We start from the raw sequence: 26,749 nt of genomic DNA on the forward strand, positions 1-26,749 counted from the left end.
TGCAATATTAAGTCTTCAATCATGAGCACAGCAGGTCTCTTCTTTCATTCAGTTCTTTGGTTTCCATTAGCGTTTTGTATGGGCACAGAGGTAGCATTAAACTCTTCAATGAAATCATCTAAGAGAGAATGGGGACATAGCCAACTATTTGATAAAAGCCCCGAGAAAATCAGGAATTAAAAAACAACTTCCTTAACTTGATAAGAGCTGTATTAACAACAACAACAAAAAATTATACCTAACTGGAGAAATGCCGTATTTCCTTTAATGCTGGTTTGTGCTTATAAGGAATTGGGGGGCAACTCTCTGACCATAACTGAGGGAATGAATTAGTAAAGGCTGGTAGAGGTAATACCCCACAGTGGAAATTAATGGACTGGTTGTCAAAATGGTAGTGTGGGTGGAGCTTAAAAACAGGATAGACTGGTGGGGGGGGGGGCGGGGGTGGTGGTGCAGCATAGCTCAGAGGTAGAAGTCTCGCCTGCCATGCGGAGACCCGGGTTTGATTCCTGGTCCATGTACTTCCCCCAAAAAACCAACGAACAAGCAAACAAACAAACATTCAGCAAATGGTGCTGCAATAACAGGATACTCACATGGAAAAAAGATGAAATGTGACCCGCCATACAGCATACCGAAAAAAACACAAACCATAGGATAGACGAAAGTATGTTATTGGTTCCTCTGTGAGAGTGAAGACTACGCTTCTTACCCTTTCTTGTGTCCCCAAACCATGCACGTAGATCAAAAGTAAATGTTAACTTAATGAAGCCCCATGGTTTGAGCCAGGGACATTCTAATTTTGGCCCCAGGGAACTGGCAGTGAGATGGTTCTGTCCTGCAGACAGGTGCCTTCTCCCATCGCCTCTGGGCCAAGACAGGGTGCAGAACTGGGAAACCCTTTAAAAGCTACAGCCTCTCCTGCTGGCTCTGCCTCTGGGAGCTCACCCCCGCTGAGCGCGCCCAGAGGCACCGGGACCGCTGTCTGGCAGCCCTGGGCGATGGGCTCTGTGGGGCCCAGACTGGGGCTGCAGGGACCCCAGCCGCCCACCACCCTCCGCCAAAGCGCCACCAGCCTGGAATGGAGCCCCCGGGTGTGCGCCAACCCCACCGCACCCCTCCCCCACCTCCCAGCCAGACCTCCTCTGCCGGGATCCTGGCGACGTGCCCCGATTATTTATGACAAGTGTGCAGAAACCCTGGCTGGGCTCCGGCCCCAGGAGGAGCAGCTACTTGGCAGGCCAGGGCACGGAAGAGAGGCTGGGCCTTCTGGCCAGAGGACTGACTCAGCGTCCCAGGGCTGAGGGCACAGGAGCCCCTTGGAGTTGGGCAAAAAGCCAGCCATGGGCTGAGTCTCAAAGATCCAGGACAAATGACAGAATAACACCTAAGCATCATTACCATTTACTGGGCATGTGGTACCCAGCCCTGTGCAGTTTTACATCCACGATCTCACTTAACCCTCATCACAGCCCCTATTCTACAATTTAGGAAACTGTGCTGCAGAGGGCCTCAGGTAATCCATGATTCAAACCCAGGCCTCAGTCTCTTTGGGCTTCTGTCCACCCCTCCGCAGGGAGGGAAAGAAACTAGTGCCTGCCCTTTCTCTGTCCTCAAGTAAAGTTCAATTGTGGGCAGTCAGGGCAGGAGACTTGGCAAGTGAGGGAGCAGGGCCAGGGCGAGTTCGCCTACCTAAGTGGCCTGGCCAGGCGGCATGTAAGAAGCAGGGCCAGTGCTAGGAGGAGGCGGAGGCCTGCCACAAGGTCCATGTTCAGGGTAGGGGACAGCAGGGCCATCTTGGGACAAAGAGGGTCCTTAGGAGCAGCGGCCACATGTGGACCCCTCGGTTATGAAGCTTGGCACAACTAGCCTTGGCCGCTGACTCCTGTGAAGCCCGGGGTCAGTGGGAGTGCCCTGGTTCCCCCCCCCGGGTAAATCTGCAGGGATTAGCCCAAGAGATGAGATGGGAGGGGGAGGGGCAGCCCATGACGCACCCCTCCCCCAGCCCAGTCCTTACCCACCTCCCACACTCACTTGTTCATTCGGCCCCACATGTTTACTGAGCACCTACTCTGTATCCAGCTCTGTTCTAGGTACTAAGAAAGCAGTGAGGGGCAGTATGGACACAGTCCCTGTCCTCTGGGAGATTACTGACCAACCAGTGCAGACAAAGCACCTACTATGTGCTACTAGGGCACGTTGTGGGATAAAAACCCAGAAGGAAAGGAACCCCCGGCTTGGCCACCATAGGCTTCATTCTTCCCAAACAGCAGCTGCTGCTCTACCAACTACAGGTCCAGCTGCCCCTACTGAGCACCTACTATGTGCCAGGGCCCTCTTGAACTAGGTACCTCCTGGTATCCCCATTTTACAGATAAAAAGGAGGCTCAGAGATGACACCACCTGCAATGGTGGAGTTGGGATTTGAACATAGTTCTGCAGCCTCTACAGCCTGTGACCCCATGTGGGCCTGGGACAGCCGCAGTGATAAGCAACATCCCTGGGTTGTCATCCTTGGCTCTCGAGGAGCTGTGGGTAGAGAAAGGGGCTGAGCTACCCTGTGCTCCCTCTTAGTGGGCCTCTGCAACACCAACTTGGGCTGCAAGTGCCCAAAGAGGGAGCCCTACTGAAAACCAGCCCAGAAATTCTTCAGCGGCAGGCTCAGAGGGAAAGGACACGGAATTCCTCCCTCAGCCAAGCCCCACATCTCTGGTAAGCCTCTTTCATTCACTGATGGAAGTTATTCTCGGCTGCCATGAAACAGCCTCTGGGTGAAGTGCTCAGGGTGGAATGCCTGGTAGCCAGAGTGGGTTGCAGGTCAGATTCAAGGAGGGACTTCCCCAGAGGACAGTGAGCAGAGTTCTGGGGATGGGGCAGAGCTGAGAACTCTCCAGCTGCTGACAGCTCCCAACCCCAACAGATGTGGCAAAGTCCAGAGAGGCTGGGTAGTGTTATGGTGTTAGCTCAGCCTGCTGTCAACCCACTGCTTCTTAGGGCTCCGACAGGAGGCCAGCAGCACCCCCTAACCTCAGCATCACTGCACACTGCGTCCCCCAGGCTAGAATGCCCTCACTGTCCACCCGACGAATTCCTCCCGTCCTCCTCCCACCTCGCCTCAGCTCTGCCAGGCTGCCCTGCACCCCCTCTTTGGCCCAGGCAGTGGTTACAGCTCCTCCCCAAGCTCTCAGAATCCTGAGCCCATTAGGCCTTGGTTGCATTATTTTAGAAAGCCATTGGTCATCGTCTCCTCCCCCTGGCGTGAGCTCCCTGAGTGTAGGTACGGCGCCATGCTGATGGCGGCAGCGCAGCAGGGGGTGTTGGTGGGCGGCTGGAAGCATGGCGGGGTCAAGGGGCCGGGTGGCTGAGAGGCAGAGCAGCCGCGTAAGTGCGGGCTCTGGAGCCGGGCGGCCTGGGTTCAGTCCTGTCCCTGCTTCCCACTAGCAGGGCAGCTTGGGGAACGTGACCCCACCCGTCAATCAATGCAAACCTGGTGCTTTGGTCCCCTCGGCCCCTCCAAGAGTATTCAGGACAGGGCTCGGCCAGGAAAGTTCCTTGAGGAGGGAGGGTTGAGGGTGAGTGGGTGGGATGAAAGCCAGATGGGAAGAATGGCAGGATGGAAAGGAGAGACAGAGGGAGAGACAGAGAGAGAGAGAGAGCACTCTGGACAGGAGAATCTGAATGTGCAAAGGGAAAGAAGCAAGATTGTGTAGGGGTCAGGGAGACAGGCAAGAGCAGACTGTGGTGATGAGCACAGAGGGCCGAGCGCCCTGCGCTGGGACTGGTCACTTACTGCTCCATCGCCAGGGCCATCAGGTGAGGATGTTGAGACCCAGGTGGTCTGCCACTGGCCCAAGGCCCACAGCAGAGCTGTGAGCAGAGGTCTGGGGCTCTGGGTTCCAGAGCCAAAGCCTCCCTGGAGCTCCCTGGGATACCAGGGTGGTCTTGATGCCACAAACTGGCCCTGCGGGCAGAGGCCCGAAGGAGTCAAGGTGCAACTGGCAGATGGAGAGAGGGCTGCAGGGAGATGGGGGAGGAGCCAGCAGGGCCCCAGAGAAGGGCAGAGGAGGGTCACGGTGGCTGCTTTGCAGGTACATGGGCTTCCACCATCCCACACAGGCGGCCCAAGCTGCCACATTCTGGACCAAGCCTGTGCTGCATGTCCCTGGGAAGGGAGAGCCAGGCTGCCCCTCCACCCCAGAGACTTCACTCTGCTGCAGGAGCACCCCCAGCATCCTATGTTGTGTTTCCATCCTTGCTGTCCTAGTTGGCATTAAGAAAAGGAAGGCACAGAGAAGGTACATGACCTCTCCAGGGTCACACAGCAGTCAAGGGATGGGTGTCCCCACTAACCGGCTAGGATTTGGGGGGGTGGGAGGGATTGGTGTTTCCGGATGCACAAGGCAGCCTGCAAGTTGTAGCTTGGTTGGAAACACCTTGGAATGCTAGATATTAACGATGTGTGCCAAATTTAAAGAACATTTCAAACTGAGACTATTCTAGAACAATCCTTATTTCACACATTTTGTCATTGTATTCTTAATAGAAATAACAACAGCAAACATTTCTTCAGCCCTTACTATGTGTCAGGCACTGTTCTAGGTGCTTTACCTATATTAACCCCATTTAATTCCCATGACAAACTCTGAGGTAGGTGCTATCATTTCCTTCATTTTACAGATGATAAACTGAAGCACAGAGAGGTTAAGTAACTTATCCAAAGTCACACAGCCAGTAAGTGGCCACGCCAGAATCTGGTCCTGCTTGTGGAGGTGTCTGTCTCCAGGATCAAGTGTCAATGGCTAAAACAGTAAACAAGGCTGGAAATGAACCACCATTTGTTCCATGTGTACACTGTACTCATTTATCTTATGTTTGTATTGAACAGATTATATGCAGCTACTATTTGACTCAGACTTGCTACACACTTCCCAAATGTTATTCCATTGTATCTGCATCACAGCCCTGAACCAGGGCTTACCATCGGCTCCACTTAAAAGGGCGATGAAGTGACTTGTCCGAGGTAAGTCAAATGGCTGAGAATCACCTCCAGGACTGACGTGAGTCCAAGCCCCCGCTTTCTGCACAGTCCCTGTGGCCTGCCCAGCGTGCCCTACAGTGATTAACAATCCTACCTTCCAGACGAGCCAGCTGCAGGGGAAAGCACGGGACTTGCAGTCAGGGTCCCAGGTGCAAGACCTGGCTCCATCCCTGGACACGCCCCTCTTCTCCCTCTTTTCATCAACTCATCCTCAAGTAGGACATTGCCGACGCCTCTCCCCACCCCCGACGTCCTGGCAGCCTTCCCCTAGGAAGGGATATGTCCTCTCCAGGTGGCTCCACATGGGCCCCATAAGGAGGCTGAGGCAGCTCTGACTCAGGGTATTGAACGTGAACTTGTAGCCTGCTGGGCTGTGGCCAACACAAGCAAAATCCCTGGGTGGCTTGTGCAGGGGGCTCTCGTCATCCTGCTTCCGTCAGAGCAGGGAGTGCACAGATGTCCCTAGAGATCATGTCCTCTGCAGCTGGCTCAAGATAACAGTGTTCTTCACATTCCCCAAAACTTCTCTCCCTGGCAGAGCCTCTCTGGCCCTCCCTACAATCCGGAAGTAGCAGGGCAGGGGTGACTCCTGATTCACAGACAGGAAAACAAGGCCCAGGTGGGGGAGGGACTATCCAAGGCCACACAGCTTAGCAGAAGTGTGAACTTGGACACATCAACTCACCTTTCTGTGCCTCAGTTTCCTTACGTGTCAAATGGCGTGACACGTTAATAGTGTGGCAGGTAGTGTGCCAGGCACCATTCAAAATGCTTTGCATGCATTACTTCCTTTAATCCTCACAACACTAGGAGGTAGGCACTATCGTTGTACAGAGGCACAGAGAAGTTAAGTAACGTGGCCAAGATCACCCAGCTATTAGCAGGACACTGCAAGAAAGGAAGGGGAGAAATGTCTAATGGAGCACCTTTTATGTACTGGGAGATTTACACCCAGCCCCCCAAGAATGCAGTGAGGTGGGAACTATCAGCTCTGCTCAGAAGCGAAAACTGAAGCTTAGGAAGGGAAGAGAAGCTCAAGATCCCAAATGACCACATGGAAGCACTGGGACTTAGGCCAGGCATGGCTGGCTCCAAGTCTGCTGCTGCTTGCCACCTCCCTTCCAGTCACATGCCAGGACAACCTCCATCTTCAACAGGCAGATCTGATGCTTGGGCCACCTCAGGCACTAGTAGCCCCGTGTTAGCACAGCTGCATAACCTCACTCCACCTATCAGCGTGTGAGCATGCATGCACATGTGTGCAGGAGAGACCTGGGCAATTAGAGCAGCAAGATTTCCATGGCTGGTGTGCCGGGCTGTGGTTCTGTAACTGGTCCTCATGCCAGACTGCTCCCTTGGCTCCGGACTAGCTCTTCCAGGACTTTTGCATGACTGCAGCCTCCTGGGGACCTCTCCTACCTAGACAGCATGCTCCCTCCATAGAGGGAGGGGTTCAGGTGCACCGGCCCCCTCCCTCCCTGGTCAGCCCCTCTGCACAGTGAGGCCACAATCCATGGGGGAAGCCCAGCGTTAAAAGGCAGGGTCCTGGATGATGACTCAAGGGCTGTTTCCTTCCCTGGAGATAATTAACTCCATTCGGTCTCCCATATCAGCTTCTTAGTAGGAAAGGAACTTTGCAAACTGTGAAGTACTAAACTGTAAAATGCTGTGGCTTTCCACTGTTTCCCCTCTGAGGATTGTGGTGCATTATTTGCTGCACTTTTTGGCCACCCAGAATCTTTTCTCTGTTCCTAATACCACAAAGTTTCCTTGGGAAGTCACCCGCCCTCTTTCAGTCATGGGGCTTTACCCCCAGCTCCCTGGGGCCCTGACAGTTTTAACCTGGAAGACTCTGCCTGAATGATGGGGGGGTGAGGGTATGAGGCAGTAAGGTGTGTAGTGAAGGTGAAGCCACACCTCAGAAGGCGGAGCAGAGGGCAGCAGAGGACATGAGTCTCTGGCTTGAGTGCCTGGATGCAGCCATGCCTGAAGCTAGCTAGCACACTTCTGAACACTTCAGTACACTTCAGTTACACAAACCAATGAATCCCCCTTATTGCTTAACTTGGATTTTTGTTACTTAGACATATAGTAACAAATGTCACAGCATCTCACCTGAGCATTTTAGCTCAGCCAGTTTTTCTCAACCCCTTCCATTATAAGCACCCAGGTCAGGTCACACTCAGCCAGCTCTTTTTCCCCAAGGAAAAATCTTGAGAACAAACTAAAGGTGTGTCAACACATTTCCGGTAAAGAATGAAATAAGTCTGATTTAATACAAGCATGGTTTCCTTCTTGAAATGTGTGAACTTTCAGAATTGAGGGGGGCACTTGGGTGTGATTTGCCTAAAAAGCCCTGCTGCATGCAGGACTCAGGTCCTTACCTTCTGACAGGTTGTCGTAGGTCCAGTTTAACAACTCTGGTTTAACCCCATATCCCTGGTTCTATGCAGGCAACTTTGAGTACAATCCCTACTTTCTAGGTCCTCAGTCTAGTGAGGCTTAGTCAAAATTTACATTTCAATGGTGCTTCACGGAAGCCCTGGGAGGTCAGAGGAAGGGGGCCCCAAGGGGGAGGGGGATGCTGCGCTGCCCATTTCACAGAGGAGGAAACAGGCCTCGGGGTGGTGGGGTAGGGCTGGAGCTCTCATTTCTTTGAGGCGGTTTGTTCCACTTGGGGGAAGTCAGAGGGATTTAAAGAGCAAAATAAAATTGTAAGGAAAAGTCTCAGGGGCTTCCTGCTTGTCCCAACAGTCTCAGCTCCTTGAAAAGCCCCAGCACCCCAAACTATCCAGCTTTACTCTCCTACAGGGCTCATTCCTCACAGGGCAGAGAGGAAGGAGGCACCACCCTGAAATCCAGGCTCCCAATCCTTTCATGGGCAGTCCCTGGCACCCAAGCAGGCTGTCCCAGCCTCCCACACTCCTCTGCCCTTCATCTCTAAGGTTCAGTTGACATTAGTCAATATCCTCAACCAACACTCATTCAACCACTGTTTATTGAGCACATATTCTATGCCTAGGGCTGTTCTAAGTGCTGAATAAAGCCCAGATTCCTGCTGGTGGAGTGAGACAGAAAACAAAAGAAGGAAGGAAGGAAAATCAAGATGATGTCAGATGGTGGTGAGTACTAGGGAGGTAAAGAAGCGGGGAGGGAAGGCAGGTGTCATTTGCAGTTTTAAACAGAGAGGTGGAGACAGTGTCACCAAGGAATGGCTCTCTGGTAGCCTCCCAATAATGCCCCACAGCAGATGTGTGATTTCCAAGTCGTGGAAGAGGAAACAGGAAACTCAAACCTCCTCTGCTGATCCCTGATCCTTTGGAAGCCCTTTTCCCTTTCATAGAACCGCTCTGGATCGCCACTCCAGATCATGTGTCCCAAATTGTGCATCCCACCCATCTTCTGCATCTTCATTTAATTTTGGCCCATCACTAAACCCACATTTGCACGAAATCTCTGAAAGGCATCTCAGGTCTGGCCAAGGGTGGACAGCTGGAAAACACATGTAAGGGGGTGAGGAAGCAGAGAGCTCCTCTGCTTCTCACTACAGTTTCCCATCTGGCTATGTTTGGTAATTCAAAAATACCAGCCCAATCCTTTTGACCTTTGTGACATGGTGGAAAGTTTGAGTTTGGAGAAGGTGGACCTGGAGCCAAGTCTTGGCCATCTGAGCCTTGAGTTTACATTGTTAGCTGTGGTTCCATATCTGTAGAATAGGGTTAATCATGTCTATAGCACATGATTGTTAAAGAGAGAAGATGCAATGGAGCGTATCTGTTAAGTGTATTTGTGAAGAGCTTAGCAGAGTCTGGAAGACAAAGCGCAAGGATTTGTTGAACTGAATGGAAAATCTGTGTAATGGTGAAACCACCATGATCACCAATAGCTGCATTTGCTGTGCTTCTATATTCTGAGATAAGAATAGTTTTTTTTGGGAGGGTGGATATGGTGCATGGGCAAGGAATCAAACCCAGGTCTCTTGCATGGCAGGCAAGCATTCTATCGCTGAACCACCCATGCAACCCCAGAATACTCTCATTATCACCCCCATTTCACAGAAGGAGAAAAACGCAGAGAGGTTAATTGGTCTGAAGTCAGACAGCAGGCAAGTGGCAGACTTGGGACTAGAACCCAGATCGTTCAGCTCCAAAGCATAAACTCTTACAATCATGCTAGGTTGCATACTCAGAGGTTTTGTGAGTTGAAATGACTGCTCAGTGACACAGGTGCTGAGGCAGGAAGAGGGATCGCAGGTAGCCTCATTCCAGAGCCTGCACTCTGAACCACGGCCCAAGCATGCCGGAGCTGAAACGGCCTCTAGGAATAATCTAGCCCAACACCCTCATTTTGGGGGCGTGACCTGTCCGAAGCCGTACAGTCAGTTAGTTGAAGAATTAGGAAAGTATCCTGGTTTCCTGACGCCGGGATACCATGCAATCACTGCGTAACACACTGCCTCGAGGGACCATCAGAGAAGAAATCTTGAAGGATGAGCTGGAGTTTTTCCAGCAAAACCCTGTAAACAACCCAATGCCAGCAACAAGAAATGAATACATAAGACTGTGGAAGATTATACAGCAGTTAAAAATAAACTACAGCTACATGCAACAGTATAGACGAAATCTTAGCAATATGAGATTTAGTGAAAAAAGCAAATCTCTGAAGATTACATTAAAACATGATACCCTTTCAGTCACTACACATGCACATAGGTTTTTTTTTTTTTTTTTTTGGTACGTGGTCTGGGAATCGAACCCGGGTCTCCTGCATGAAAGGCAGGCATTCTGACCACTGAACTACTCATGCACATAGGATTTTAAACATTAATCTAAAAGCGAAGGTTCAGGACAATGAAGGGAGGTGGGGAGGGACAGGGATGAAGTAGCCCAGAGGATGCAAATGACTCTCACTACTCTAGTCCTGGAATTGACTATGGGTTCATGGTTATTTTTAGGCTTATTTTTAGAAATAAAATAGGTAAAGGAGGTTATTTATGGACCAATGCCAAAGAGTATGTTGAAGCAAGGATCACAATTAATCCAATCCATTTATAGACCCAAGGGTCTATAAACTGACTTAAAAACATGTTCATTAAACATCCACATTGTGCCAAACACTGTAGGAAGCCCTGACATGCATCCTATCTCATAGCATTCTCAGCAGTCTCATGAGCCAGAAAGCACTTTCTATCCCCACTTTATGTATAAACTGAGGGTCAATTACTTGGCCAGAGTCAATCACAAAAACTCATGTCTGAATGACTCAACCAGGCCACCATACCTCTCCAAGCCTCATCTCCCAACAAATTAGACAAAGCATGTTACTTTCTTGGGCAAACAGTAAGTGCTTACTAAATGCCTACTTTACTCCTTAACCCACAGGCATGGTGTAGGTGTGTTGGAATGCACTGGACTGCTGGTGGTTGGGTCCCAAAGCCTTCCTTTGTGGCCTTGGGAGGGTCCCTTTCCCTCTCTGGTCCTTGGATGTCTCATCTGAGGGTTAGAATAGCCTGAGTCTCAATCTGTTCAAACTGTTTTTATGGGGCCTCCGAACAAATGGGAAATTGCCCAGCCCCTGACTTCTCCTGGCAGAAGAGAGACCCAGGGCTGATGTCCACAAGTCGAGGACCTGCCCACCTGTCCCGGCACTCGCCCCTTCGCCTCCTCATCTCCTGACACTACACTTTCCTTTGGTTTCTCCGTCTCCCCCTCAGCGTTTTGCATTTGCTATTTCCCCACCTGGAACACTTCCTCCAGGCCTTTGCTTGCTCACTCCTTCTTCTTTGGTTCAAGTATCACCTCCTCAGAGTCCTCCCTGCCCATTCCAGTAAAGGAACCCCACCTCTCCCCAGTCCTTCGTTATTTCACAACACTGATTAGTTCCTTCACTGCAGTATGTCACTGCCGGGAATGAACTTCAGTACCCTCACGTTTATCTTTCCCAGGACCACAGAGTCTAAGAAGACAAGGACTGTGTGCTGTATCCTCAGCATCTAGAACAATACCTGCCTGTAGAAAATGCTCAGAAATATTAGTTAGAAAAAAATGAATGAATGAATGAATGCCTCCTCCTCTAGGATTGCCTCGTGGCCATGCTGCCCCAAGCTCGGACAGAGGTCTCCTCTGCTCTCCTGTGTCCTCCCACCTAGGACTCTTTACGGGTCGGGTTATATGACCATCTTCTCACACGCTGCAAGCCCTTGGAAGACAAGGACGGCAGGGGGATTGGTCTATAAATTCCAGCACCTAGCCCAGCCAGCAGGCAGCTGGACTTAAGCAATGCTTGCTGAATAAATAAATGAATATTCCCCTGCATCCTTCTTTCCCCCTCCCTGGCTTTGCCTCCTTCTTTCTCCACCCTGACAGCTGCCAAGAAGTCAGCACCCAGGTGAGGTGACAAGAAAGGCCACCCCAGCAGGAATTTCCAGCCTATTCCCCACCTGGAACTGCTCCAGGCAGGGCGGGGACCAAGCCCATTGCATGCACAGCCTGGCATGGGAATCGCCAGGGACCTGGCCTGGCAAAGCCACTGGGATGGACGTTTTCCCAATTTCCCCCTGGCTGGCTGGAGCGAGGCTAGCAGGCCTGCCTCAGAGTCCTGCCTAGCGGCCTCCTCACAGCTGAGCTCTGCCTGGCCAGGGGCCAGTCGGGAAACACTCGACGATTCGAGTCATGTAACCACCCAAAAGGAAAGGATCTGCTTCCTCCAGGAGGGGGCAAGCAAGCCAGGCAGCCCAGCCTGGACATTTGGGTGTCGAAGGAGGAAATTTCAGAGCAAAGTTCTCATACAATCCAGTGCCAAGATGCCTCACCTCAGGAAGCCTCCGGAAGCCTAAGATAGAAGCCCAGGAGGGTCAGGTCCAAGGCCAGAGGCTGGGGCCAATCCCCACTGTGGTCTCTAAGCTATCAGTGGCTCAGCCACACTCATGGCTCCGCCATACCCATGGCTCCAGCCTCCTGCTGACCCAGGGTATGGAGACGCTAGAGCCACCCTACTGTGTCCCCCCCTCAGCACCCCCTTCCTTTCCCTCAGGAATCACATAGGCCGATAAACTCTGTACTCCTCAGCTCAGAGGTCAGGGGTCAGTGATTCACTCTCAGTAACTTCCCTTGAGTGTCAGGAGTCAACGCCCCCCACGTGCCCACCCCCTGCCTCACACCCCTCCCCACACCTGGCTCCGGAAAAACAAAGTTCAAGAAAAGTTTACACATCTGGCCTGCAGAGATTTATCTAGTGTCCAAGTGATAACAGGCCCAGACTCTGGAGCCAAGCTACCTGGGTTCCTGTTCTAATGTAACCCCACTTCCGGGCTGTGTGACCTTGGGTGAGTCCCTTGCCCTTCTCGGGTCTACATTCATCACCTGTAAAAACAAGAGTTCGAGTTCCAAACTTGAGGGGCAGTCAAGAGCACCAAACAAGAGGGTATGAGAAACACTTGCTAAGCAGGCCGCACGGCACATGTGGTCAGTACATGTAATTATTATCGTGATAAAGGTTATTGTGGGTGAATCAGGAATATCAGGGGGTACATATGTATTCTTCTCAAAGTCATCATTGAGGGGTCATTTTCTTAACCTCTCTAGGTCCCCAGGGTGAGATCAGTGAATACATACGCAAAGCACTTACAACAGAGGCTGGTTCATAATATTCTTAAAACTTACATATCCATATATCTATTAATCACTACTTAGAATATCTCTCATGGAGTTGACACATGAGGAAACTGAGACACACAACTCTTAAGTCACTGTGGATGCTATTCCCTGCAAGTATTGAATGCCTCCTGTGTGTTAGACAGCATGGCAAGTATTGATAGAGTGAATGATGGCTGTTACTGTTATTATTAAGGAAATAAAGAGTGCTTGGGCTTGGGGGTACATCTGTGAACTAAATGAACAAAAAAGGAGCTGACAGAGGTGTGACACTGAGGAGACTCACTCCCTGACTGCCTGTGCCGGGGAAACTGTCACCCTGGGAAACTGGCTTGTTCTGCTGCCAATCAGTACACACCATCTGAGGGCAGCTGTCACTGGTGGAGAGATGAAGACACCAGATCTGGGAAGAACAGCCGGTGCTCAGCCTGGGGCAGCTCAGGAGGCAAAGCCAGTGGGACATCCTGCACCGGTTTCCCCATATAACCATGCCAGGTTGGCAGCCCCCCGTCAATGTAAAAAGTCATCCAGCATTTCCTGGGTATCCAGCTGGTTTCACTAATGGTTCAGATGGGATTTCTGCCCTCCACGAATGTATAACCAGAGACAGACACAATGCAAAGAGTGAGAATACAGAAGGACCCAGGACTTCCCAGTAAGAACTAGACAAAAGCTGCCATGATGCCAACTGGTAGCCATGGCAGGGAGAGGGCCCTGCAGGGGAAGGGCAGCAGGTGTCCAGCAAAGAAGCGAGAGGTTGAGGGACATATTCGGGGAAAGACATTTAGTCTGGGATTCGGACCCGAGTTTGAGGGCTGGTTGTGCCATCATTTTGACCTTGGACAAGTTGCCATTGTCTCCCATTTTGCAGAATGAACATCATACCTTATCAGGTTGTTTTAAGGATTCAGTGAGTTCATAAATAAGAAAGGCCTTTAAAATATGATAGCAGCTGGGAAACTGAGACTGGGAGAATTACAAGGATTTGCCCAGGGTTGCAAGGCTGATTCAAACAGAAACTGGGATTGGTCCATGTGGACTGGGGTGTGGCAGGCCCAGCCCCACATCATCTGAGTCGGCACTTTAGAACTTTCACCCCCACCCCATCACATCCCAGACTCCCCTTGGCAACCTATTCAGCAAGGCCCAACAGTAGGAAACAATCCCCAGAATGGCGTTGACCATTTACTCACTGTGCGACCTTCAGCCCACTACCCTCCCTCTCTGAGCCTCGATTTCCTAATCTGCAAAAATGGAGGTGCCTCTCGCTATGCTGCTCGTGCTCAGGGTGTGTGCATGGCAAGCCTTTCCCACAGGCAAAGGAGTGTCTTGGTCACTAATGATAAATGACAATGGTATTGAGTGAGGGCAACCGCGGAGTCTAGCAGTCCTCAGGCTGAGCCAGGAGAGCCAGGCTTCGGAGCTGCACAGGTATGAATTCAAAACTCAGCCCCTCCACTTGTCAGCTGGGGAACTGGGGTAAATCATTTCACCTCTAAGTGATTTTCTTTATTTGATAAATGGTTTTTTGCATGTAAGAACTAATGCATGAATGCATATAAAGCATTTAGCAGAGTAGTTCTGTGCATAATATATATTCAGTAAATGCTAATAACTCTTATTACTATTAATATTATTATAGAGGGTGGGGGCGGGGGTGAGACTGAGCACAAGATGCTCTGAATCCAGCTTCTTCCTTCCTTACTTTAAGCTTTGGTGGCCTCCAGACCCAGAAACCAGCTTCCCCCTTGAAGAGTCAACATGGGTACAGCTTGTGTGCCCCACTAAAGGTCCCTACCCCACATCACAGGGTAACTTCTGGCAAAGTCTGGTTCAGAGTTCCTCCTGCCTTCCCAGACAAAAGGAGAGAAGACCAGAGAGCTCCTTGACCCTGAACCAGGTGCCACCAGGAGGGGCCCATCCCTTCCCTGCCCCATCCGCACAAAACTAAATCTAATTTGGTTCTGTAATGCCCTTTCATCTGGTGTGCTAACTTGAATTGGTAGATAATGAATGGCTCCCTGAAGAACTGTATAGAGAAGAAACTTGAGGTTTGGGAAGGAAAGTGAGTGGTGGTGAACTGCTTCGTCTGGTATAGGTGTGGGGCCCAGGAGTGGCAGCACACAGCCAGCTGTTTGTCATCTGTGGGCCAGATGAATTCTTTGGTCTTGCCTCACTCATACAAGCTGTGGGGGGGGGGCCAGGCAGAGTAACTGGAAGCCAAGACTTGCCCAAGGTCCCAGGGCTGGGATTCAAACCCAGAAACCTCTGGGTTTCTTCCCACTGGGATTCTATCATTTCCTTTTTCTTGACTAGAAGAGGGGGTGTGCAGGTTGAGACCCCAGCATCTGGGAGAACAGATGCTGCTCCAGCCAGGATCACTTGTCCTTGGTCCTCCCCTGCTACTCTGCAAACCCAGCCAGTGCTGAGTTTGTACTGTACTCAGCAAGGCCCCCTGAGGGCTGGCATCCAGACAAAAATGTGAATCCAGATTTAATCTGGCTGGGCAGAAGGCACAATTACCTAGATTTCGGTCTTACCTCCACTTTCCCTCTGTGACTTCAGGAAGTTACCCAACTTCTCTGAGCTTCGGTCTCCTTTTCTGTAAAATGAAGATACAAGTTAAATATGATAAGGTCATATATAACTTTTAATACAAGTTAAATATGATAAGGTCATATATAACTTTTAATACAAGTTAAATATGATAAGGTCATTTAAAGTGGTAAGCCCAGTTCCAGCTAGAGTGGGCCCTTTAAATGTTAATTATAAAGATTAGATCAAGGGGAACACAAAGAGCAGCATTTCCACAAAAATGAATCCAATGTTGATAAATACAAGGTCTTGGAGAAGATACTGAGAGTAAATCCATTTATCTTTGATATTCTGATAGGCTAAATGAAGCAAAGAGAGGAATTACCGTATTTGATGACATCAAAGTAAATAAGGAACTGGACTCTTCTAGGAAGACGTATTACGTCATTCACATTCCGGGAAAGGAAGCAGCCATGGTGGATGCTTTGTCCTCCAAACATGGACATAGCCCACTTCCCAGTGGGTGACATTGTGCCTCAGTTTCCTCACTTGCAATGTGGGCATAAGCACAGCACCTGCGTGTAGGAATGCTGTAGGACTAAATGAGCATTCCAGGCGAGGCCCTGAGCCCTCTGCCCCCGCTGTTAGAGGTTTAGTGTCTGAGAAGGAGTGAGGACGCAGCAGCTCTGGAATCAGCTAAGACACAGGCAATGGTGGCCGAGGAATAAGTTATTAACTCCTGTATGTTAGCAGGCAGGAGACAGGTGGAGGTGGGGAAGAGACAAACGCCACAGGGAGGCCAAGCCTTGGGGCCTAGAGAATTATAGGAAGGAGGCCTGAAAATGCTCAGCTGAGGTCTGGAAGCCACCCCATGACCCCCGACACCCCCCTGCTCCTGTCCTAAAGGCAAAGTAAAATGAAAATCTGAAAAGGCAAGAGATTTACCCCAAAACAAGATGTCCCATGGTAGAGCCTTGTGCTGTCTGTTTAAATAAAAGCCATGTGCTTTGGTCACCTAAAATCAAAACTGTTTGCTGACCTACACCCCAGCAGCTTGCAGACCTGGCCTGGCAAAGCTCACCCGTGGAGGACGATGGTGGGGTATCCTGGAGACCCAGCAGCCCACGGTGGTAGCTAGGAAGACAGAGAAGCTTCTCTAGAGCAAACCCAGGAATTGGGAGTCGGGCCTCAGTAAAGGGATTCAAGAGGCCTTGCCCCTCACTCTGCCCCCTAGATTTTATCCTCAGGAATAATCGCCCATTTTCTCCTCCCTAGGGCAGAGCGGGGTGGCAGAGCCACCTAGGGGAGGGTATGGAACCCAAGGCATAGTCCCTCTGAGCCTCAGGCTTCAACTGCCAAATGGCAGCTAATGTTTGTAGGCGCCTGGTACCCAGCTGGGGCTCCAAAATGCTCCTTCGCGAAAAACCTGGGAGGATCATATGGTAGCCCATGACAAAGTCTGGGATCTGTCCTGTAACCACTTGTTGAAGAATGCTTTGAAAATGATTGCTTTTTTCTTTGCTTTGTTTGTATGTTATACGATACAATAAAAAAAGAGTTAAAAAAAAAAAGCTCCTTTGCACCACCGGGCCCGTTTCTGACTCCTCGGCAACCCTGAGGCCCAGAGGGGGACCTGTGGTCATGATCAGGAGCCAAGGCACTCCCAGGTCTGTCTTGTAGAGGGGAGACCATCTAAATTGCATGTGTTGGTGCCATCGCTGCGGTAGCCGCCTGCAGAGCCCCCGGATGTAACGAGCAGGTGCCGGGGCCTCTCCCTCAGCCATCCAGCCGGGCATGGTCCACTGCGCCGTGGCCAGGGGCCTCCGCCACCACCGGGCTTTAGTCCCTCGGTAGAGGGGGCAGGACAGAGAGCCCAAGGTGGTGTTTTCCTATCTGTGAAGTGGGTTAACGCCGATGCACAGGGCGGGTGGGGCATTAGGTGAGGTGGCAGGTGTCAAGGCAGTCCCTTCCCCAAGAAGCTGCGTGTGCCCTGGAAAAGCCATGTTTTACTTCTAATTAATCTTATGAAAGCAACTGTTTCTTCTAATCCCTATTCAGTACTACAGGTTGGAAGCTTGATTAGGTTATCTCCATGGAGATGTGACTCACCCATGTGGGTATTAACTTTTGAATTGAGGAAGACGTGTCTCCACCCATTCCAGATGCGACTTGATTACTTTACTGGAATCCCTTAAAAGAGGAAGCATTTTGGAGAAAGCTCGAGCAGCAGAGACACGAGAACTACAGACTCCACCCGCCAGCGACCTTTGGAGATGAAGGACAGCACCCCCCGGGGAGTTTCATGAAGTAAGAGGCATGGAGAGGAAGCCAGAGGACGTCACCACATCTGCCACGTGCCTTTTCAGTTGAGAAACCCTGATCTTCATTGGCCTTTCTTGAGGGAAGGTAATCTCACATTGGTGCCTTAATTTGGACATTTTTATAGACTTGCTTTAATTGGGACATTTTCTTGGCCTTAGAACTGTAAACTTGCGACTTATTAAATTCCCCTTTTTAAAGCCCATCTAGTTCTGGTATATCGCATTCCAGTGGCTAGCAAACTAGACACACTGCACCTTCTCTAGAATGAAGCACTCAGGACCACTGCTCCCTGGGGAGGATGGCCCTGGGTGCGGCCCCCTGAGCCCCATAGGTGGAAGCTCCATCACTCCCCATCCTCTTCCATGCCTCTGGAGCCCTCAGACTTCTCTACCTGAAGACCAAAGCCAGGACGCTCCTCCCACCCGGCCAACACGTGCCGGAGACCATGGCAGGCCAGAGAAAAAGGGGCAGGTGTCCACGTGTCCCACATTCACCCTGCCGCCTGCAGAGCCCCCGGATGTAACAAGCAGGCGCCGTGGTCTCTCCCGCAGCCCTCCAGCCAGGCACGGTCCACTGCGCCGTGGCCAGGGGCCTCTGCCGCCACCGGGTTTTAGCTCCTCGGTAGAGAGCGTAGGACAGAGAGCCCAAGGTGGTGTTTTCCTATCTGTGAAGTGGGTTAACGCCGATGCACAGGGCGGGTGTGCATTAGGTGCCTAATTAGGAGCATTAGGTGACTGCCCAGGCCCCACAGAATCAAGCCCAGAATCTGCAAACTCAAAAGTCACCAGAGCCAGGCAGGTAACAGCTGACAAAGCCAGTGGGCTGGATGGGAGAGTGGGGGGGGGGGGGGGCCTGTGAGGGCTGTGGAGAGGCCACTGCTAATCAGCTCCAGCTCCTGGGGCCCAGCAGGGATGCCCAGTGTGGCCACATCTGATCTTTCAAGAGAAGCCAGAAACCCGTGTTTTTGTGTAAAATGAAACTGCTTGGTTTAAACAACAAAACCAACTAAATCAAAAGTTTTGAAAACACTGCTGGAGTCAAGGATCTCCCACTGCAGGCCCGCTGTTGGCTGGCAGTTCATGTCCTGCCCTAACCTAGCACGGTCAGTCCGTGAATATTTGCCAGCCAACTGATTATTAAATCATACTCATCCCATATCTTAGGGATGGCCCATCTCCCCACTCCTGCTCCTCAGGCATCTTGGTTTACAGATGGGAAAACTGAATCCCAGAAAGGGGAAGTGACCGGCCCGAGGTCCCACAGGTAGTTTATCAAGAGCTCACGGACCTCAGCTCCACTCTCCTGAGTGTCAGATCTTTTGCCACTAACTAACACGGCCTGCCTCCTCCCTTGAAAAAAAATTGTTTATTGTTTCAAAAATTAGATAAACCAAAGAAACATGTGGAAATGATGCATATACCAAATTTGGGAGAGAGATTATCTCTGGGAAGGTCACAGAATCCAGAGACCAGAGACTGAATTCCTAGCCCAGTTCTACCAAACACAGCTGGGCAATTCTGGACAAGCTACTTCCCCTCTCTGAGCCTCAGTCTCCAGCTCTGCAATTCTAGATATCTCCGAGGTCTCCTCTCTGGCCAGTACTTTGTGGCCTCAGATGAATATAAAATAGTTATAATAATAATAAGGGGGTGGGCCAGTCACACCAGTGGGGAAGGAACACTACAATTTTTAGTGAAACCTGACCCCTCGTTTCTGGAATTCAGAGAGAACAGCAGTAATGCTCGGGCAGTTTAACCACCATCCTACAGTTAAACAAAAACACATCTGGTTTAACTTCGTCTTCCTCATCTCCTCACCCCACCCCCTACCCCTCATCTCAAATTTTACCCCTCAATTTGAGAAGTCAAATTAAATGCAAACAATTGATTTCATGCCACAGTGAGGTTGAAAATTAAAGCATGGAAAACTTTAAGCATGGAGTTTTTCTGGGAGCAATTAGGAAATGTTGGGGGGTGGTATGGGGAGGCAGACAAATGTGGAAACTGTTCATGAATGTTCTTTAGACACAGAGCGTCACGTAAAAGTTATGTGCACAGATCGGTCAGAGATGTATTGTTATTTCCCTTCCAGGGAGGCTCAGAAGTAAAGTAAAGTGACTTGTCTCAGGTCACATTGTGAGGGGTCAGAACTCAAGATGCTGACCCCAAAGCCTTGCTATCTAGGCCTCTGTATCCGAAACAGGGTCTTCCCTTTAGTTTTTCTGGAGCAGCTGGCAGTGGTGAAGGAAACTGCAGAAACTGCCCCACAGGGAGTATTAACTTCTCAATTACATTCACCAGCACTGGTTCAGCTGGAAACCCCTTTATGATCTTATGATCCCCTCCTAACAGTCCTGCAAAACACATGTAATTATCTTATGATCCCCTCCTAACAGTCCTGCAAAACACATGTAATTAATCCATGTCACAGATGAGGAAACTGAGGCTCAGAGAGGGAAGATGACTGGTCTGGAGTCACACAGCAGTGCTGGGTATGGAAGTCTACTGCCCCCAGCTGCCCTCTAAAAGTGAGGGCAGCTAAAAAAAAAAAAAAAAAGGCCGCACATCCCAGCTCTAGCCTGCCGAGGACAACGAGCAAGTGAGCCGGGAAGCTGACTCAGCATTCCTGTGGCCACGTGGAGATTTCTGAGCGCTGTTTCCCAGCCCAGCTTGCTCACTCTCCCTGCAACACTGTCTTTGAGTCTGGGTTTTTTATATGAACACCCTCTAGCTGGACCTATTTCAAGGTGAGGCATCCACGCTATGCCACTGGGTACTATCTCTTGAATTAAGAGGCCTTACGTCCAGAGATGGGTACCAAAGGATGATCACTGGAATTGGAATTCTAGAGGTGGTTCCAGCCCCGTCACCCCAGGTAGCATCCGGGTGGCCTTGGGTAAACCTCCAAGATGGGTTTCTTTTTTTTTTTTTTTAAAGGAAAGACAGAGAGAAGGAAGGAAGGAAGGAAGAAAGGGAAACATTTTTAAACATTTTCTTGTTTTATTGTATTCTGTTTCTCCGTTTTTGTTACATGGGCTGGGGCCGGGAATCGAACCGAGGTCCTCCGGCATAGCAGGCAAGCACTTTGCCCGCTGAGCCACCGCGGCCCGCCCCCAAGATGGGTTTCTTTATGTGTAAAATGAGGGTCCTATTTAGCTAACAGGGGATAATGGGGGTGTAAGCCACAGGACAGGGGCATGGCAGGGCCTGGATCTGTACCATATCCAAGCTGGGACATCGACAGAGGGCAAGAGGGACTGCAGAGGCAGGTCTGTTCCAGGCCAGGAGCTCCAGGCTCCCAGTCCAGGTTGTGGACGGTAGGAGGCGGCAACTGACTGAGGACAGGAGGGCAATGCTCTCCTATGCTCAGCACTGGGAGAAATGGTCACAGCCTGGACAAAGGGGGGTGATGGGTTTCCAGAAGCTTATAGTGATATAGAGCAACACCCAGTCTTAGCATTGCATTTTCCACTGAGATTAGAGCCAATGATAGCCAATATTTAAAGCACAGGCATTGAGCTAAACACTTTGGATGCATGAAATCTATCTAGACCTCACCACCGATATTCACAGCTTAAAAGTTGAGGAGACCAGGCAGTGCAAAGGCTCAGTGGCAGGGCAGAATTCTTGCCTGCCATGCCAAAAACTTGGGTTCAATTCCTGGACCTGCCCATGCCAAGAAAAAAAAAAAGAAAGAAAAATTTGAGGAGACTGAGGCACCAGACAGAGAAAGCAAAAACTCACCCATGCTCACACAGCTATGCTGTCTTCTCTCTATTAGTGAGGACCAAACGTTGGCCAGTCAATTTTACATGCCATATTGCACTTTTTAAAATATATACTATTCAATAGTATAACAGATTTATTTATTTTCATCTGATTTTTTAAAAGCTTTTTTTATTGTATAGAATAACATATATACAAAGCAAAGAAATAAAAAAGCAATGGTTTTCAAAGCACTCTTCAAAAAGTGGTTACAGGATAGATCCCAGAGTTTGTCATGGGCTACCATACGATCCTCTCACATTTTTCCTTCTAGCTGCTCCAGAATAGAGGAGGCTAGAGGGTTTAAATACTTTTTTATCATCCCAATCAACTTTTTTTCCCTTCTTTTTTTGTGAACAATAACATTTATACAAAAAAGCTATAAATTTCCAAGCGCAGCACCAGAATTAGTTGTAGAACGTATTTCAGGCTTTGACATGGATTACAGTTTCACAATTTTAGGTTTTTACTTCCAGCTGCTCTAAAAGCCATGTTGCATTTTAATCTCCTTCCTTGTGAAATGCTTGATTACAACTCTAAACTGTCCATTTGGTGGCCCATTTCAGAGCCTGAAAAAAGTTGGTTAGAAGAGTGTTGGCTCCACGAAAAGAGCATTTGCATGTTTGGTTTGCTACTACATTCCCTGCACTTAGTACAGGGCTTGGCACAAAGTTAATGCTTAATAAATATTTGCTGAATGAAGATGTCATTTTTTTTTTCTGGCCTCGGATGAGTTTTACTCCTCCCTCTCCTGCGGGAGAGGCATGCTCCCCATCTGACAGATGGGGCGGTACACAGAAGGGCCAGAAGAGAGCCAGGCATTGAGATGCTGCGTCCGGGGGGGCTCTGGGGCTCTTTTGTGTAGGGAACTCAGAGGGGTGGGAGCACAGGAAGAAGAGAGGACACAGAGAGACAGATGGGCGTGCGAGGGTGGGGGGGTGGGGGGGTAGAGGGGTAGGGCAGGGCTGGGTGGAGACAGCCACTTGTGGGGTGGGCTAAGGATTTGGAGGGCGGGTCTGGAAGATGGGAGGCTGCGGGGCTGAGCCCCACAAGCTCATCAGAATATGAATGCCCCGAAGCTACAAGGAAACCGCAGGGCGGGGTGTAAGACAGCAGGCTGCCAGGCTCTCTAGCTGCCCAGCTCAGCCCCTCATCTCTGGGGAAGCAGGAGAAGGCTAAAGTTGCAGGGTTTGGAGCCTGGGTTCAAATTCTGGCTGCCCGACTCGCCCAGGTTTCCCATCCCTAAGAGAGGTGGCCCAAGTGAAGTGCCGGAACACGCAGGAGGCGTCAACAGGCTGTGATCCGCACCGACGTGAGAACGCCAACGCGCCTCCCCAAGAGGCCAGGCCCAGAGCGGGGGGGTGGCCGCGGACCCAAACCTGGAACCGCGGTTCCCAGGACCCAAAGGCGGTTTCTGGCCTGAGAATCGCCCCTTCTTTTGATCTCAAGTGTTTTTCTCCCTCCACCCAGAGGCCTTTGTACTGTGGACCCCTCCTCCCCCCGTTATGCTTTGAAAAAGGGGCCAGAAAAGGCGGGGGGGGGGAGTGGAAGGAAGGGGCTTTCTTGGGCTTCCCGCCCCATCCCGGTGTGCATACATTTAACCCTCTCAAGGCTGGGGGTGGGCGGGAACGGGCTGTAGGCATCAGACCTCACCTGGGCACACCCGGAGTGGGGGTCGCGGTGGAGCGAAGCCCCACTGCCCACCCTCAACAGGGTCCCAAGGTCGCTCCTCCAGCCTCGTCCCTCGACTTCCCGCGCGCCACCGCTTTGCCCCACGGCTGTGGTGACCCCAAGTCAAACGCACATGGACCCGTCGGTTCTCACCTCTTCCTGCTCCTGCTAAGGCTCCGGGATCCGAGCTCCTGTCTCCCTCTCCTCCCCCCAGCTCGGGCTCACCTTACTGTCCACACCTACCCACCCGCCCCCTCCCCTGGCGGCGGGGGCGAGACCTGGACGCCGCAGGGTGGGGGCTACCGGAGGGCACCGGGCTTTGGGGCTGGGGTTTGGCAGCTTGAATCGCTCGCTCTGCGACCGCGGGGGTGCCAGGGGGGCGGCGCCGCCTAGACCGAGGAGGGGACCCTAGGTCTGCAGCGGCGGTCCCAAGCTCTGTCCCCTTAGCTCGCGGGTCCCGCGGGCTCCACGTCCAGCCTAAGCCCCAGGGCCCCGCGCGCCCGCCGGGAGTCTCGGATGAGCGCGAGCGGCGGAGCTGCACATGTGGCTGGAGTCGGGAGCGGGCTGCGGGGACCCGGGGCGCGGAGGCCCCTGCCCTGCAATTTATACCCAACCTCGGCGCCACCCGGGGCGCGAAAATGAGGAAGGGGCCGGGTGGCGGGGCGCCGCGCCGAGTGCATACCTGCGCAGAGTTCGCTGGCGAGGGTCCGTCCCGGCACGAACGGCGCGAGGTGGGCGCGCGGGGACAGAGAGCGCGAAGTGGCGGGAGCGCGACGCTGCCCCGGCCAGCTTATAAAGGCGGCCCCGGGGCCTGAGCGCGGACCCGGCAGCCCTCCCCCTCCCCCTCCCCCTCCCCCGCCCCCGCCCTCGCCCCCGCGCCCGAGCCCTCCCCCGCCCCCGCTCCGCCCCCTGCCCGGAGCGCCGCTGGCAAGTCCGGCCACGCGGCCAGGGCGCCCCCTGCCGGGAAGCGGGACGCGCGCCCCTCGGCTCCGCTCGGTCGTGGCTCCCCGGAGGGTGGGAGGTCGTCACCTCTGGCTCGCCGACGGGGCTCTGCGTGTCTCTCCCTCCGGGCTTCCTCGGCCCGGCCCGTTCTTTCTTGGCGACTTAGAACTCTGATTCCGGTCTCTGTGCGCGTCTCCTGTTTGTCTTCCTTTTTGGCTCCATCTCTGTTCTGGGTCTTTTTGTGGGTGCCTTTGCCTCTTGCCCAGTAGGTGTCCGCCTACGGGTCTGTCTCTCTTTGGGTCTCTCTGTGTCCCTAGCATTCTCTGCCCATGAGTCCCTTCTCCCTTGTCTCTGTCCACCCGTGTCTCTCCCTCCCTCCCTCCCCTCCATGCCAGAGGCGCCTCGCCTTCCTTTCTTCCCTTCCCTTTGGCTGCCTCCTGGGAGAAGAAGCGGAGGAAGACGTGGACGGGGTGGGATGAGGGCTTCAGTAAGGGCAGGGGCCGTCCTGGGGCGTGTGCTGACCTGTGTCACAGCCAGGTCCCCAGGACATGCTTCTTGGGTGTCAGAGGAGGAAACAGACAGTTCCCAGGCTGTACAGTGGGATAGTCCGGGTTCAAAACCCCAGTCTGAGTGACCTTGGGCATGTCACTTGACCCCCGTGGATTCTTCCTGCCCCCAGACACTCATCCTGACTTCCCTCACTGCTAGAAGCTAGAGTCCTGTGAGAGAGTGGTTGCAAACTGACAGGAAATTCTAAAATTCTAGATAAGGGGGAGAGGGGAGAGAGAAGATGCCCGGTATTACAGGTCCCCAATCGCACTTCCTAGGGACCAACCCCTGATGGGACCTCTGCCCCCTTTCCCCTGAGCACACCCTAAAACCAGACTGAGTTTAAATCCAAAATGAGTTAAATACCAAGAAGTCCCTTATCTCTGTTTGAGTGCTTCCAGTGACAGAGAACACGCCATCTCCCAAGAGGAAGGTTTTCTTAGAGTTTATTGGGCTTGCTTAGAATAGTTTTTGCCTCTAACCCACGATGGCCAGCCTTCCCTTTCTCTGAATCTAAGCCCAGTTCCACCTCTTTTTACTTTTTTTTTTTTTTTTTTTTTAACATGGGCAGGCACCAGGAATCAAGCCCGGGTCCTTCTGGCATGGCAGGCAAGCATTCTTGCCTGCTGAACCACCATGGCCCGCCCAGTTCCACCTCTTTCTGCAGCCACCTTTTTCCAGAGGTGGTGAGGAGGGACGGAAGCCAGAGCAGAGGAGAGAAGATGTCAGTGTCAACAGACCCAGTCCCAGCCCAGAACTCTCCTCCCTTTTACCCACTCCATGTCAGACTCCGGGCTAGGCATCTTGCAGATGTTACTTCCCAACAACCCCATTTTACAGAAGACAAAACTGAGGCCCAGAAAGGGCACCTGACTTATCAGTGGGGTTGGAGCCAGAACTGGAGCTCAGTGCCAGAAGCCAAGAATGTCTTTGTATTTATTTTTATTTCTTGTTCTTTTTTGGCAATTGATACTGTTTCTCTATTTACCTGAGTGATATCGTTTCCTTTTTGAATTAAGTTTATGGTTATTAAAAGTGAGTGCAAACTGTTAAGTAAACACTATGAATTTCATGTGTTTGATGATTATGGCAAAAATCATGGGAGGTGGTAAATTAATGAAGTTCAGGAAATACAGCACTCAACCATAAGAAATTGGGTGCAGAAGCCCTCAGCCTGCACCCAAAATATGGGAGGGGTTCCATAAATCTTTACAAAAGTCAAAGGAAGGGTTTCAGGGATATGGAAGCCTAAAATGGTGTCATCATCAGTGAGCCGGAACACGCCCCTGGTTGTGGAAAGTGTGCCTGCCTCAGGAGGGAGTTGGGGGCACCTTATCCCACCTATCATGAGACCCCAGCACCTGCCCCTGACTTCTGATCTACCCAAAGTCGTGTGAGATGGGCTTTTCTGGGTGGCCACGTGGTCAGCATTGGGCCTCCTATACCCAGGGGATTTTCCTCTAAGTATCCCCCACTTTGGCAGTCCAGGAATTGGTTATCTGCAAAAGGGAGTGCTGCTGGGTCCATCCTGCCACTTTCCTCCCTCAAACCCTCTGCCTGCTTCTGGGCCCTGCCCCCCAAGGATAATTCAACTAAGATGGAGTGGGGGGGGGGTTTCCAGCAGCCATCACCTTCTTTGCTTCCTGGGTGCCACCCCCCCTGGTGCTGTCAACACAGCAGGACAGAGACCTGGACCAGGAGCCAGGAGACCCAGGCCTACCTCCTCGTTCTGCTCTGGCTTGCTGGGTGAGCTGAGCAAGTTACTTTTCCTCTCTGGGCTCAGGTGTCCCCTGGCTGGTTGACCTGGAGCAGTCTCTAAATTCAGCCCAGGTTCTAGGACCATTCGGTTGGTAGAAAGTGTGCAGTACATTAGGTTTATCTCTCTCAACAAGTACATTGTCTCAGGGGTCCAATTTCCTTGTTGAAAAAAATAAGCAGATGGGACTTGGTTGACCTCCAAGCTCCCTTGGCTCTGAGAACTGATGATCTCCTTTGAGCCTTATAGCAAATTTGTAAGGTGGGCAGGGAAGGCATTTAAAATCGCCATTAGACATGAGGAAACTGAAGGCAGAGAGGCTAGTTACCCAAAGGGTTTGGAAGCCAGGTCTGCTGACTCCCATTCCTGGGCTTTTACTACTCCTTCATCTATTCCATATTTATTAAGCATATGCCATGAACCCCTTCCTTGAAACAGACATGAAGTTCTTCAGTCATTAGATGCTGGGGAGGTCAGGAGTTTTAATCGTAACTTCTCTGACCCCTGGGGAGCCTCCTGC

The 26,749-nt window shown here is 51.5% G+C and overlaps 1 protein-coding gene across 2 annotated transcripts in view; it reads right to left on the reverse strand.

Moving 5' to 3' along the window:
• The window catches only part of ALPL (alkaline phosphatase, biomineralization associated), a 45,876-nt gene extending 22,102 nt beyond the window's left edge, over positions 1-23,774 (reverse strand). The window contains exons 1-2 of one of the 2 annotated variants that reach the window (XM_077150943.1): positions 23,665-23,774; positions 15,231-15,292 (exon numbers count right to left, since the gene is read on the reverse strand). The gene's annotated coding sequence lies outside the window, so the exon portion shown is untranslated. Of the gene's footprint in view, positions 1-596; positions 751-15,230; positions 15,293-23,664 lie in introns of those variants that run through there. The other variant, XM_077150945.1, reaches the window with a different exon arrangement.
• Between the last annotated feature and the right edge of the window lie 2,975 nt (positions 23,775-26,749).

The sequence above is a fragment of the Tamandua tetradactyla genome, chromosome 2, assembly GCF_023851605.1.
Source record: "Tamandua tetradactyla isolate mTamTet1 chromosome 2, mTamTet1.pri, whole genome shotgun sequence".
NCBI lineage: Eukaryota > Metazoa > Chordata > Mammalia > Pilosa > Myrmecophagidae > Tamandua > Tamandua tetradactyla.